The following is a 15,019-nucleotide window of genomic DNA, read 5'->3' on the forward strand; positions in this document are numbered from 1 at the left end:
TTTCCATATAACCATATTATTACCAAAGTAGAGACTCTGATATGATTTTAACGAAAGGGAAATAATTAACATTTCTTTAAGTCATTCCACCCTAATGTATTTTATATTTTGACATCTTTATATAATTGACAAATTCTGACGCGGTACGAACACGTATTGAATTAATATACTATTAATGTCATGCCTTAACCTGCGTGAGTCCTAATCGTGTCGAATTCCGATAAGCATATGATAATTTTGGGTCCCGTTTGTGTTTAATAAAGTTTCCTCAAATTTTTCAAATTTTATAGTTTTTACTTTTTACTGATGATTGATACCTCCGAACATTTGAGATTTTTTTATTTTAACCCAACTGTAGTTTTTTATCTAAAATTAATTAATAGTCAACACTTTATGTGAAGCGTGTGAGCATTACTATAAATATATATTAAAATTTTAGTCAAAGAATTGAAAATTAGAGCATCTCCAACAGCGGACGTCCGGTCGGACTTCCGCGATGGGCGACCGGGACGTCCGCCGTTGGAACACATTGCCTCGGATACGGACGTCCCGTGAGGACGTCGGATATCCTCGGATATCCGCGCGACGGGCGGGCGGATGTCCGCCATTGTGGCGTGGGTCGGACGTCACGGTCGGACGTCCGACTTAAAATTTAATTTTTTTTTTAAAACTCTATAAATACGGCTCGTTGAACTTCATTTCATTCACACCATTTGTGTTGACAAGTTTCTCTCTCTAAACTCTATTTTCAAGTATATCTAGAATGACTAGTAGTCGTGCGAGTGGTAATGGCGGGGGCGCTAGTGATAGTGAGAATGAATTGGATGTCGCTGTGGAAGGGGCGATTGATCGATTGCTACGGCAGAGGCCGCAGCGGCGGCAGCAGGCGGCGGTACCTCGGCCGATCCATCGGCGACATCATGTACCCCGGGACCACATTGCTGCACATATTCGGTTGTATCAGGACTACTTGGCTCCGCAGCCGCGTTTTGGGGATGCCTTATTCCGGTGACGTTATAGGATACATCGTCCACTGTTTATGCATATCGTGGGTGCTTTTGAGAGAAGATACGAGTATTTCAGGATCAGGGAGGATGCGGCTGGCAAACCCGGACACACGGCCTTACAGAAGTGCACTGCCGCAATCAGGCAACTGGCGTACGGAGGCCCGACCAACATGTTCGACGAGTACCTCCACATTGGCGAGTCGTCAGCCGTCGAGTGTTTGCAGAATTTTTGCGCGAGCGTTAGAGAGATATTCGGGGATCGCTATCTTCGGAGTCCGAGCCCCGAAGACTGCCAGCAGCTGATAAATATGCACGGGTCGGTGCACGGGTTCCCTGGGATGTTGGGCAGCATAGATTGTATGCATTGGGAGTGGAAGAACTGCCCGGCCGCCTGGAAGGGGATGCACACTTCCGGCTTCAAAGCCAAGCATCCCACGATGATCCTTGAAGCTGTAGTTGACTACCGGCTGTGGATATGGCATGCTTATTTTGGAATCGCTGGGTCGAACAACGACATCAACGTCCTCCAGTCGTCGCCCCTGTTCAACGATCAGTGCAATGGCATTGGTCCCGCCATCAGTTTCGTCGCCAACGGCAACTAGCACAATATGAGATACTATTTGGCGGATGGGATATACCCAAACTGGCCCGTCTTTGTGAAGACGATCAAGCATGCGGTCGGACAAAAGAAGTCCTACTTTGCGAGCCGTCAGGAGGCAGCGCGCAAGGATGTTGAGTGGGCATTTAGTGTGCTCCAGAGTCGATGGACGATGGTGAAGGGTCCTTCACGGATGTGGTATATTCCCAACATCGGCGACATCATGTACGCATGTATCATTTTGCACAACATAATTGTCGAAAGTGAAGGTGACGAAATGACTTAGTGGACCAACGAAGATGATACGGGTGCCGGTCCAAGCCACGGCGTGGCCAGCGCGAATGTGAACATGGGGGTACCTCATGGAGAGGTTGAGCGGCTGTGCGTATTTTCCGACATGCGGCAAAGAGATGCCCATATTCGACTTTAGGAGGATATCATCGAAGAGGTTTGGACGCGGAGGGATGGACGTTGATGTGGTTAATTTTTTTTTATTGACTATGTAATTTTTTTTTTCCGAATAATGTATGTTTTTTTTAATAAAATATTCGCATTTCCCAGTTCGTAGTCGTGTCAAAATTTTAATTCCGTAAATTTTAATTCTGTAAATTGAATAATTGTGAATTTAATTTTATTGCGGGAAGTCCTACTGGAAGTCCTAGTGGGAAGTCCTAGTGCAAGGGAAGTCCTAGTGATGTGGCAGTGGGATGAGAAGTCCTAGTGATGACGTAGCAAGAAGTTTTTGTGGAAAGTCCTAGTGGAAAGTCCGCCACCGGAGATGCTCTTAGATTTAATTAACTTAAAATATTACATACTTTAATGAGAAAATTATATAATCCAAAATAAATTTTATCCACAAATTCTAGTCTCTACTACTTAATAGTAATGATACAATATTTTATTAATTTGGACTCGGGATTCAAATAATAATAATTAATAACAAATAAGATTTAATTTAGTTCTGCATTTTTGTATTAAGATTTAATTTTGCATTGATCAAAATAATTTAGTTCTGCGTTTTTATATTAAGATTTAATTTTGCATTGATCAAAATAATTTAGTTCTGCGTTTTTGTATTAAGATCTAATTTTGCATTGATCAAAATATATCTATAATTTTGCATTGATCAAAATATATCTGGAGTAAGTATATATTTTGATGCCGAAATTTCAATAACAATTTTACGTAACTATGTCAAATAAGAAAATTAAGCATTAGTAATCTATTTACTACCGTAAAACTGAAAACAATCAAACATGTATTGCGTTTAGGATGTTGGACCGCACAATTTCATTTGGTCTCCTCAACACACTTTTTGGCTCTAATCTATAATATTTTTCATCTTTTATTCTTTTTAGCCCATTGTAGTCTTCAAAATTCAACAAACTAGTAGGCTTATCACTGCGAATCAACTTAAATACATAAAATAAAGCATGCAAAATCTGTATACCAAGACGAGTTTTACCTTATATTGTAGCATTAAAACATATAAAATTCGAGAATCTGATAAACTTGTAAGATTATCCCAATCCTTTTTTAATCACCCTAATTAATGTCGTACAAAATCCTAATCTCTTTAATAAAACGTCGAGCTCATGGGACCACACGAAAGGTTTTGTTTAGTGAATTGTATTTATATTTACCATATGTATATAAATACACCCCTATACTATGTATGAAGTATTATTATTAATAATTACCAAGCATACATGTGCAACCACTTCCATTATACAAAAGAATAAATTTAATCGGCTATATGGAGTAATTGACAAACTGCCAATTGACAGAATTAAAACAAGTTTGATTGCGTCCAAGAAGAACATGTTTTGATTCTATCTAGTTCTAATTGAGATTGACTAATACGCGTAGCAACTTTCTTCTGTTTTTTTCTTTCATTTTTCTCTTTGAATAATTAGATTCGTTTGTTTTGACTTAATTTCATTGCAATTAATTGTAAAATATATCAATTTGTAAGATACTAAAAGAGAGGTTGTATCTGATTTCAGTAGAGAATTATATTTTATCACGTAATTATAATAAGGGTTGATAAATACATTTTCAATTTATGCAATAGTATCAATAATTGGGGCCTTATTATACTACAGTAATTTTATTTTTATAATAATTAATATTTATTGATCGGTTTGGTTATGTAGCTATTCCTATATAAATTTATGATACATTACGTGCATAGGAGCAAATTATAGAATTTAAATCAATCTAGGGGTTGTGTAATTAGTCACAGGTGAATTGCGACAAGTTAAATACAAGATATGTATAAATTGAACATTCCGAACCAATATGATGCAGTTTCAACATAGAAATCGGGCAAAAACCTGTGGTGTCAGAATGATTTGAAATTCGTACGGTACATGCGAAACGTGATTTGGGATTGAACTCATCGCGACATAATCGCGATGATGATAGTCGCGATGACGGACGATGGATTTTTTACCATCTGACATAGTTTAGGGGACGAAAACTGCAATTTACTGTTTTTTTCGGGTTTATTTTTAATTTTCTATTTTGCGTTTTATTTCCTTTTGAACTTTTAAGGTTTTTAGACGCTTATAAATAGCGTTGTTTTTGTTTTGGGCCGCAGTTGATTTTTGATAATAATATTTCTGTTTTCACAGAAACTAGGGTTTCTCTGAATTTCTTCTCCGTTCAGTCAGTTTCTCCTTTCGTTTTGCATCATTTGGTATCACGATCCAGGTTGGTTATCATTGGTTGAACGTAGACGTGGCCGTGGACGTGGCGGTGCTCGTGGTGGCGAACGTGGTGGAGGAAGTGGGGAGATTCCTCAATACGAAGGGGTTGCACGGGAACACGATCTGCGTGACGTTGAGAACGACGAGCTGAGACAACAGGTGCGAGATCTCCAGCGACGCCTGGCGCAACTGGAGACCCCCACCACAGAGACAAACTTGGATTCAAATCTTTCCCATCCTGACGATGATGATGGCGAGAACCCTTTTGGCCGTGCAGGGGAGCGCGGCGGGAACGGGTACTATGGGGTTGAGCCATCGCATGATATCGGCATGAGGATTGAGATTCCAGAGTTTGAGGGTAAGGCTCTTCCTGATGAGTTCATTAATTGATTGAATACTGTAGAGCGTGTTTTCGATATTAAGAACATCAGTAATATCAATAAGGTGAAATTGGTTGCCATTAAGTTGAAGAAAAATGCTTCGATCTGGTGGGAACATGTTATGAAACAACGAGCAAGGGAAAGGAAGTCCAAAATTCAATCTTGGGAAAAGATGAAGAAATTACTTTGGGGGAAATTTCTTCCTGCGCACTTTCGACAAGATGCATATATTGAATACCATGTCTGTAAGCAGGGTGCTATGTCTGTGGAGGAGTTTACCAATGAATTTGATCATCTACGGATGCGTTGTGATGTTGAGGAAGAGGAGGAATAGAAGATCGCTCGCTACTTTGAGGCACTTCCTACTGAAATCGCTGAGGTGGTCCAATTGCAAAAATATTTCAGTTATGAGGATGTATGCAGGCTTGCTCTTAAGGTTGAGAAGCAATTGAAAGGAAAGAAAGTCTCGAGTCGTTGGTCGTTAGGCAGAGAGTCGATGAATTTTCGTGGAGGTTCAGGATCGTCACAACCAACTGAACCGGTGGCAGCGAAGCAACAGGTCACGGAGAAACCTAGGCAGTCTATAGAAACCTAGGCAGTCTATTGAGCCTGGTCCAAGGGTGCGGCAGCCCGTATGGTGTTTTAAGTGTCAGGGTTTCAGGCATATGCAGGCTGATTGCCCCAATAGGCAGATGCTCACATTCGTTGGGGAAGATGATGCGCATGTGTTCGATGAATCTGAGAATGATGGCTATGGGTCGGACACGGATGCCGAGTTGGTTTATTCAGATCGTGGGCCTGCATTGGTCGTTTGACTTGTTCTAAATATATCGCCTGCAGAGGATGAACAATGGTTGAGGCACAACATATTCCATACAAAGTGCACCACCAAAAGGAAGGTATGCAATTTGATTATTGATGGGGGTAGCTGCGGAAACGTGGTGTCTGCAACCATGGTGGAAAGATTGGGTTTGAAGGCAGTGGATTATCCTCAGCCTTATAAGTTGTCATGGCTTGTTAAAGGGCGCGAGTTAAAGGTTCATAAACGTTGCCTCGTTCCATTTTCCATTGGGAATCAGTATCAAGATGAAGTATGGTGTAATGTTATTCTTATGGATGCGTGTCATATGTTGTTGGGTCGCCTGTGCCAGTTTGATCGGAGAGTCAAGCATGATGGCTTCAAGAATATGTATACCTTTAAGAAGGATGGAGCCACCATTACTTTGTGTCCCAGTCCAGACGAGAGGTGTGAACCTGTCGCGAATAAGGATGATAAAGTTGTTGGGTGCAGTAACTTGTTGACACGATCTACTTTTGTAGTTGCAGCGACCGAAGCAAAAAACTTCCTTGTGCTTGTGGTGGTCGAAGGGAACGTTGAGGACATGACTATCCTAGAATTGTATCAGGATGTCTTACCTGCGGCTATTCCAGTAGGTTTGCTTCCTATGAGGGATATTCAACATTGCATTGATCTCCTGTCTGGTTCGTCTATTCCGAATAAGGCGGCATATCGTTTGAGGCCTAAAGAACAAGAAGATTTGAAGAGACAGGTTTTGGAATTGCTCGAGAAAGAGGTCATCCATGAGAGTATGAGTCTGTGTACTATTCCAGCTTTAATGGTGCCCAAGGCTGATGGTTCGATGGGGATGTGTATGGATAGCCGAGCGATCAACAAAATCACAATCAAGTACAGGTTCCCGATCCACAGGTTTGACCAACTGCATGGTTCAGTAGTGTTTTCAAGGATAGATTTGCGAAGTGGTTATCATCAGATTCGCATATAGTTAGGAGATGAGTGGAAGACGACCTTCAAGACGATAGATGGGTTGTACGAATGGATGGTCATGCCGTTTGGGTTGTCAAATGCGCCTAGTACATTCATGCGTCTGATAAACCATATTTTCAGGTTGTTTATTGGGCAGTTTGTTGTCGTTTATTTCAAATGACATTCTTGTCTATAGTAGTTCGGTGGATCAACATTTGGATCACTTGAGGAAGGTTTTTGATGTGTTGCGCGTACGCCAGTTGTACGCCAATGCCAAGAATTGCCATTTTCTGACGGAGGAAGTGACATTTTTGGGTTATGTGGTTACTAAGGAGGGCATACGCATGGATGAAGGCAGGTTGAGGATATCACAAGTTGGCCGACACCGACTAATATTCATGACATTCGGAGTTTCCATGGTTTGTCTTCTTTTTATCGACGTTTCATTCAGGATTTCAGTAGCATTATTGCTCCGATCACAGAATGTTTGAAAGGTGGAAAGTTCATGTGGAGTAGTGAGGCGGATGCTGCATTCCAGTTTTTAAGTTAAAGGTAACCCAAGCCCCTATTTTGACTTTACCAAATTTTGATGATGTGTTTGAGGTGCATTGTGATGCGTCGAATGTTGGGAATGGTGGAGTATTGAGTCAGAATCAGATACCGATTGCCTTTTTCAGTGAGAAATTGTGTGATGCCCCTAAGAGGTATTCTACTTATGACAAAGAGTTTTATGCTATTGTTCGTACTCTTGACCATTGACAGCATTACCTCTTGTCTAAGGAGTTTGTGTTATATTCCGATGGGTGAAGTTCATACAGATGTTCAACTTTGTGATTAAGCATAAGGCTGGCGTGCAGAATCGAGTGGCTGATGCTTTGAGTCGTCAACATGCCTTGTTGTCACCTATGCAAGCATGTGTAGTGGGATTTGACACTTTTAGTAATCTATATCGTGATGATCCTGGATTTTGTGATATTTGGATACTGTGTGGAAAGGGGAGTTTTCAGCAGTTACAGATTCACGACAAGTTCCTTTTCAAGGGAAACCGAATATGTGTCCCGCTTTGTCAGTTTCTCCTTACGTTTTGCATCAAAATATCGTACACAAAATATTGCAGTTTGAATGCTAGATGTTTTTATCATACACAAAATATGGCATTGTTTAGTATCCGTACAAATCAATATTATGGACTCATACATAAGTAACATAACTATAAATAACGTAATTGCCTCCATCTTTTAATATCCTCAGTCTTTGTAAAATGTCAAAAGATATGTGCTTATGTGTCAAAGATATTTATCTATTTCATGATATTATATTAGAATTAGTTGTAATAATAAACCCTAACTAACATTTTACCATAAAACTGAAACTTTTGTAATGTGACAACTTTCATTTTCCTTAGTTTTATTTTTATTTTCATTCGTCAACTTCATTGTCTGAAACTTGTGTAACAACTAACAACCCCATTAGATTTTAAATAAGAATGACAGTATATTGTCAATTTATATATAACTACAATTGGCTGTGTGTGAAAACAATTTTTATTCCGTAAAAAAGAATCATATATATCAATTGAGAGTCTCTATCCAACTTGTTACTTGTGTAACAACCTTTTTTTTCATTTTACTTCAGTTTGATTAAGTAATTTTTCAAAACGATAGTTAAAACAAATTTGGCGTATAGCCTTTTATCAGTAGTATAACGTAATAACTTTCCCATATTATTACCAAAGTAGAGGCTTTAATATGATTTTAACAAAAGGAAATAATTTTATACTCCTCTCTCCATCCACACTAAGTGTCAAATTTTCCTATTTCGGATGTCCCACACTAAAGGATACATTTCTTAAAATAGAAATATCAATCTCTCTATGTCACTGTGGCAAAAGGTTGAATCCCCAATCCCAAGTGCCCCCCATATTCCGGCCCGACGAGGCATCAAAGAGGATGTGAATCAGGTACTCAGCGGCCCGCTAAGGGGGAGGTTAGCAGCCCACGAATCTACAAGTGGCCCACTCTAAAGGCCCATAATGGGCCCGAGAAATGTTACTCCCACTCTGCAGATTGCATAACTCGAACCTTGCTCATTAGATCCCTCCGGAACCAACTGTGCTACACCATGCGAGAGCATTTCTGTATGTCATAATACCCTATTTTTATATAATGACTAACATATTTCTATAATAAATTTTGAACCGATACGAACACGTACGAAATTATTAGGTTGATATCAAAGTCAAACCTTCGTATGGATGTGTCTTTATCGGGCCAATTCAATAAGCATGCAATAATTTTGGGTTACTTTTGTGTTAAAAGGAGTTTTCCAAATATTGTGAGATTTTCTTATTTTTACCGACGATAGATTTTTTTTAGAATATTTTAAATTTTCTTATTTTTCTCTAACGATAGATTTTTATCTAAAATCATTTGATACACAACACTGTATTTTAAGTATATAAATATTTATATAATTATCAAAATTTTAAAGAATAAAATTATAAAATTATAATGCATTAATTGAAATGACATATTTAAATAGAAAAACTATACTACAATCCAAATAAATTTTAGCTACAAATTCTAGTCTTTCCTTCTCCCTCTGCCGTATAAAAAAATTTTAGCATAAGGATTGGGGATTAATTTATATAATTTCTACAAATTCTACAAATTTATATAATAAATTTTAGCTACTTTGACGCATTTCTTTTAAGCACAAGGATTAAAAAATTATATTAAATGGATTAAATAATGATAAAACAAAATAGAAAAGAGAATAAAGTATGAGATATAAAGGTGTGTAAATTAAGAGTGAAAATAGACTAAAGTAATTTGATATTTTATTTTTAACAAAAAATGAAATGAACTAACTTAATTGAAACCTTAAAAAAAAGAAATATGACTCTCAACTTAGTTAAAACTTGAAAAGGAGGGAGTACTAAATAATATGTTCATAATGATATAATATTTTATTAGTTTGGACCTCGGGATTAAAAAATCAATACCTAAATAAAAATAAAAGCTTGTATACATATATTTGTATAAAACATCCATCACGGATCGTGCGCTTAGAACGTGGATAAGCACGGGTCGTGCATGAGGTAACGAATGGTAACGAATAACGATATAATATTTTATTAGTCTGCAGTGCGGCCGTCTATGATTACAGTTGGAACAGATATACTAAAAAGCATTTTTAGAGTTTATTTTGAATTTGATAAATTGCTTGTATATTATAAGCACTCTTCATTTAATGAGAATAATAAATGTTTTCTTCATACTGTGTATTTTACTTTAATGGGTATTGACTGTATCTAATTATATATTAAATTATATAATTAAAACGCCGGAAAGTAAAATCAGTCTAAGTCTTCTACATTGAAGGTTGGGTCGTGGAGCAGGTCATCACAGTAGGTGGCCCAACCGGTACCTTGTAGAAGTAAAACTTTTTCACAACCTAGATAGTCCTTGGCTAACTATCGTGAAAGGTTGCAGTGGCCATCCGAAAGTCGTCTTTACCTTGAGAATGACTAGTGACACTGGTATGGTATAGCATTGAATGGATCTTTGTAAGACGATGTCTTGGAGATTTAATATTTCCTAATCTTTGTAATAATATAGGACACACGCTATTTAATCATACGCTGCTTTGACTTATCAATAGGTGCGGGTTTTTCGCAACCCAATATTCCTGATATCTTGGGTAGTAGTAATTAATAACCAGTATGGTGTCAGTTTTATTATTACATTGAATCGTGCGCCTGCGTGGTTTGACTATATCCCCAAGAGGTGTTCGAGAGAAGTTCTATTATTCGGAAACCCGGCGGGTTTGGATTTAATCCAAGAATAAATAGAAAAGGAAAAGTATATTTTGATATACATCTCGTACTAGACAAACTCTTGGAAATAAAAAGATATTAATTAATTTAAAGTCTATAGCAGACTACAAATTAGTTAATGGATACATAAAGTCTTAGACACGGGAAATAATATATTAAAGAGGTTAACCCGGATTGCTTGTAATCACGGATTGGATGGGCGGTCAGTATTTCTTCGATAGTGGCACAAGAAATATTTCATTGGCCTTATATTGAATTATGGGTTATAATTTAATTAGTAAAGAATGTCCAATTGGGGAGGCCAAATTCAAGCCCCATAGATTCCTAACCGAGCCCATCATAAACTCTATAAATAAGGATGTATGGAGAGGAGACAATAATAATACAACACAAAACCCTAGCCTCCACACTTGGAATTTTCGACCCTCTCTCTCTAATAAAGGAATTCGAAATTCCTCTTTGTGTGTTCTTGGTTTTCTTGTCTTCTCCTTCAAAGATCCTTATAATTTCTAAAAGATTCCTCCCACAAGGAATTTAGATCTATAGAGTTAAGGGTCATAGGTTAGAAGATCTTTGGTCTTGCATTCACAATCAAACTACAAGATCTACACGTGGAGAAGTAACAAGCCACTTTAATTCTTTGGAGAATCATTATTGTAAGTATTCAACATCATAATTTAATTTAAATTATGTGATTAATTGCGCAATTATATGTCTCTACATGTTCAGACATGAAATTGAATCGATCCACATAATCACCTAAATAGATTCTTTTGTGGATTTATTTGTTTTTGCAATTTCCGCTGCGTTTTCCCCAACAATTGGTATCAGAGCCATGCTTTTAGGCTCTGATTGGGTTTAATCTTGTTTTTTTTTCAAAATTACATGGATCAATGTAGAATATTTTAGATCTATAAGTGAATATTCCAGATCGGCTAAAGAACATTCTAGATCTATGAATTTTATTCAAGATTGATGAAGAATGTCTTGATCTACAATAGAGTACTCCAAGATCTATAGAACATATTCTAGATCTATTTTATATAGTTGTTAAATGGAATATTCTAGATCTATGATAGTTTATTCTTGATCTATATTTATTGTGTTCTACTTGTGTAGATCTATATGTTTGAAAAATGTGATGGATGATTGTTTTCATGCTTGCAATATTGCGTGATTGTTGAATCCTGTTATTCTTTGTTTTTATTGTAAACCCATGGGGGTTGACCGTGGTAGATTAGGTTTCTGTTTTTGCTTGTATTTTCTTTTGTAAACAAATGTAATAGTTAGAATGCAAAAGAAATGTAATACAATGGAGCAAACAAGACGAAGAACAAAGCCGGCGACAAAAAGCTAGGCAGCGTCCGAAACCCTAGTGGGCTCGGCCGCACGTAGATCTAGACGCTGAAGGCAGCGGCTGGGAAGGAGCGGACGTCGGCGGGCGGCAGCTAAGCGGGCGGCGGCTGTGCAGGTAGCTTCGGCTGCGGCTGGAACCCCTAGGGTTTACAGTCGTGCGCAGATCGAGGGGGCGGCGCGGCGGCGGTTCCCGGAGCTTGGTGGCGGCAAGGCAGTCCCGGCGATGAAGATGGCGGCGCAGATCCCGATGAAGACGGTGGCGGCTAGTTTCTTTTATTTTTAGGGAAAAACCCTAATTCGGGTTTTAGATGGCCCGATTAATAGGCAAAGGCCCAATGTGTGGTCTTGACCTAATTTTTATGCCCTAGATATTTGATTTATTCAAATGGGGTATATATATTTTATTTAATCCTTTTTATCCGGAGTACCATGTTTCATGGAAAGTATAAATTGTGATTTATTTTAATTATTTGGTTTTAGACACTTAGTGGTTTAAAATCAAATGATTTATTTGATTATATGTGATGTGACAAAGTGTGCAAAATTATTTGCCTATGTGATTTACATCTTATGTGAGTTAAATAACATTTTGCTTGCATGATAATCAAATGAAAACCTTTTTATCTAAAAATGACTAAGCGATAATCACGAACAATCATGTTGTATTTGGTCTCCATAAATGGTATTCAAATGTGAAGTAAATTAGATAACATTTCGACCTTTCTTTAGAGGAGTTATGTTATTAGTAATATTTACAACTTTCATAAGATTTAAATAACTAAAATGGTTCTTTTAAATGAAAGACATATTTCTGAAGAAATATTGTATCCAGTGGGAGCGATATTATCATGAAGTGGGCATTGTTTAAAAGATATTAACCATGGTCTTAGAATCTCATTGCGTGGGAGCGACCTTTCTTGAGGACTAGAATTATGGTACTAGCTTAGGCAAATTATAGGCAGTCATGCCATTCTTATGGTCTCTGGACTATCGGTCAGTATTGTGACCAAGAATATTTTTTTAAAAATCTAAATAATCCATGACATATTTTAGTGCTTGTTTATTTAGCGTTTTAATAGCATATGTGATTCTTGAATGTTTTATGGTTTTAACATTCCTTTATCATGTATGGTTGTGTGATGGATACCTTTTATTTTCTCAGTCAATATCAATTATGTCGCTTAATCCATTATCTGTGATCTTGAAAGAAAACAAACTCGAGGGGCCAAACTATGTAGACTGGAAACGTAATGTGGATATTGTTCTCATTGCTGATGATTATAAGTTTGTGCTTGAAACTGATTGCCCCGAAAAACCTGTTGATAATGCTTCAGCGGAAGATAAGGTCGTGTACTATAAGTGGAAAAAGGCAAATGAGATGGTGAAGTGCTATATTTTGGCTTCTATGTCAAAGGTACTTCAACATCTGCATCATTCCTACGAATCCGCTTATGAGATCATGGAGAACCTTAAATCTCTTTTTGGGACTCAGAGTCGATCTGCTAGATCTCTAGCGATTAGGAGTCTCATGAATAAGACGATGAACGAGGGCACGCCAGTTAGGGACCATGCCCTTGAAATGATGCGCCATCTCAATCAAATTGAGGTCTTGGGAGGATCAATAGATCCAGATTCTCAAGTAGACATAATACTCCAAAGTGTTCCGGCAAGTTTTCAACAGTTCAAAGTCAACTATGAGATGACTAAGCAAGACCTTATCTTGGTTGAGCTTCTAACTGAGCTTCAAAACGCTGAAGGCATTTATGCCCAAGCTAAGCAAGCTATGTTGGTTGACCGCGCCTCCGGTTCCAAAGTCACTAGACCTAGGAAGGATGGCAAGGCGGAGCAGGCTGCCAAGGGATTGAAGGCAAGGAAGGGCAAGAAGAAGGTCAAAGCAAGAAAAACTAGAAAGTGTTTCAAGTGTGGTGAAAATGGACATTGGAAACCTGATTGCCCCAAAAAGAGTAAAGGTCCAAATGGTCAAAGTAAACACCAAGCTCATGTTCTTGAAACTTACTTAGCAACTGTTTCTACCCATCAATGGGTAGTAGATATGGGAGCAACTGCTCATGTATGTTTCGATCCCGTTTTATTGCATGAATCAAGGAAACTAAGTGAAAGGGAGATCACTGTCCATCTGGGGGATGCTACTAGAGTGGGAGCGATTGCAGTGGGAGTTGTTTATATTCGCTTTTCTAGTAGTAGAGTTTTGGTATTAAATAATGTTTTATTGATACCTTCGTTTAGAAGGAACCTGATTTCAGTTTCTAAATTGGTTTTTGACGGATATTCTATTTCTTTCAATGATGCTTTCATTATAAGGAGAGATGATTATTTTATCTGTCATGATATCATGGATAATAACTTGTATACTATACGCTCTACGCATCATCTTGTTGAGTCGAATAACATATCTGTTTTTCGCAAGAGAAAGACTTCACCACACGATGTGAATGATATGTACTTATGGCATCTAAGGCTTGGGCATGCCAATCCGGGAAGGATCCAAAAGTTGGCGAGCCTTGGCTCAATTGAGGGACTGAACTTAGACCCTTTTCCAACTTGCGAATCCTGCTTGGAGGGCAAAATGACCAAAAGATCCTTTAAGATCAAAGAAAATAGAGCCACGAAAGTACTAGATCTCATTCACTCGAATGTGTGTGGTCCATTTCAAATTCAAGCTAGGGGAGGCTATGCATATTTCATCACCTTTATTGATGATTATTCAAGACGAGCTCAAGTCTATTTGATGCAACGCAAATCAGAATCCTTTGAGAAATTCAAACAGTTCAGGGCATTTGCAGAAACGCGTCATAGTAAGACTATAAAAGCCTTACGATCTGATCGAGGAGGCGAGTACCTTAGTGATGAATTTTTGGGCTACTTAGCGGAAGCTGGGATTGAATCCCAACTGACTGCACCTGGCACTCCTCAACAAAATGCGGTTGCGGAAAGGAGAAATCAAACATTTCTTGAAATGGTTCGATCAATGATGTGTTATGCTCAGTTGCAAAAATTCCTTTGGGGCTTTGCGCTAGAAACAACGTGTTATACCCACAATTACTTACCTACAAAGTCAGCGCCTAAAACACCTCATGAGTTATGGACTGGGCGTAAGTCCAACCTAGAACATCTCAAGATATGGGGTTGTCCGGCGCATGTGCTAGTTAAAGATCCAAGTAAATTGGACTCTCGCACAGAGGTATGTTTGTTTGTGGGATATGCCAAAGGAACAAAAGGCTATGAATTCTATAGTCCTCAAGACAACAAAGTATTTGTAAGCACAAATGCAAAGTTCTTGGAAGAGGAATATATAAAGAATCAAAAACCCCGAAGTGTAATCATTCTTGATGAAATGAGAGAT

This window comes from Salvia hispanica, chromosome 4 (assembly GCF_029641045.1).
Source record: "Salvia hispanica isolate PSC_SH4W2 chromosome 4, Shi_PSC_v1, whole genome shotgun sequence".
Taxonomy (NCBI): Eukaryota; Viridiplantae; Streptophyta; class Magnoliopsida; order Lamiales; family Lamiaceae; genus Salvia; species Salvia hispanica.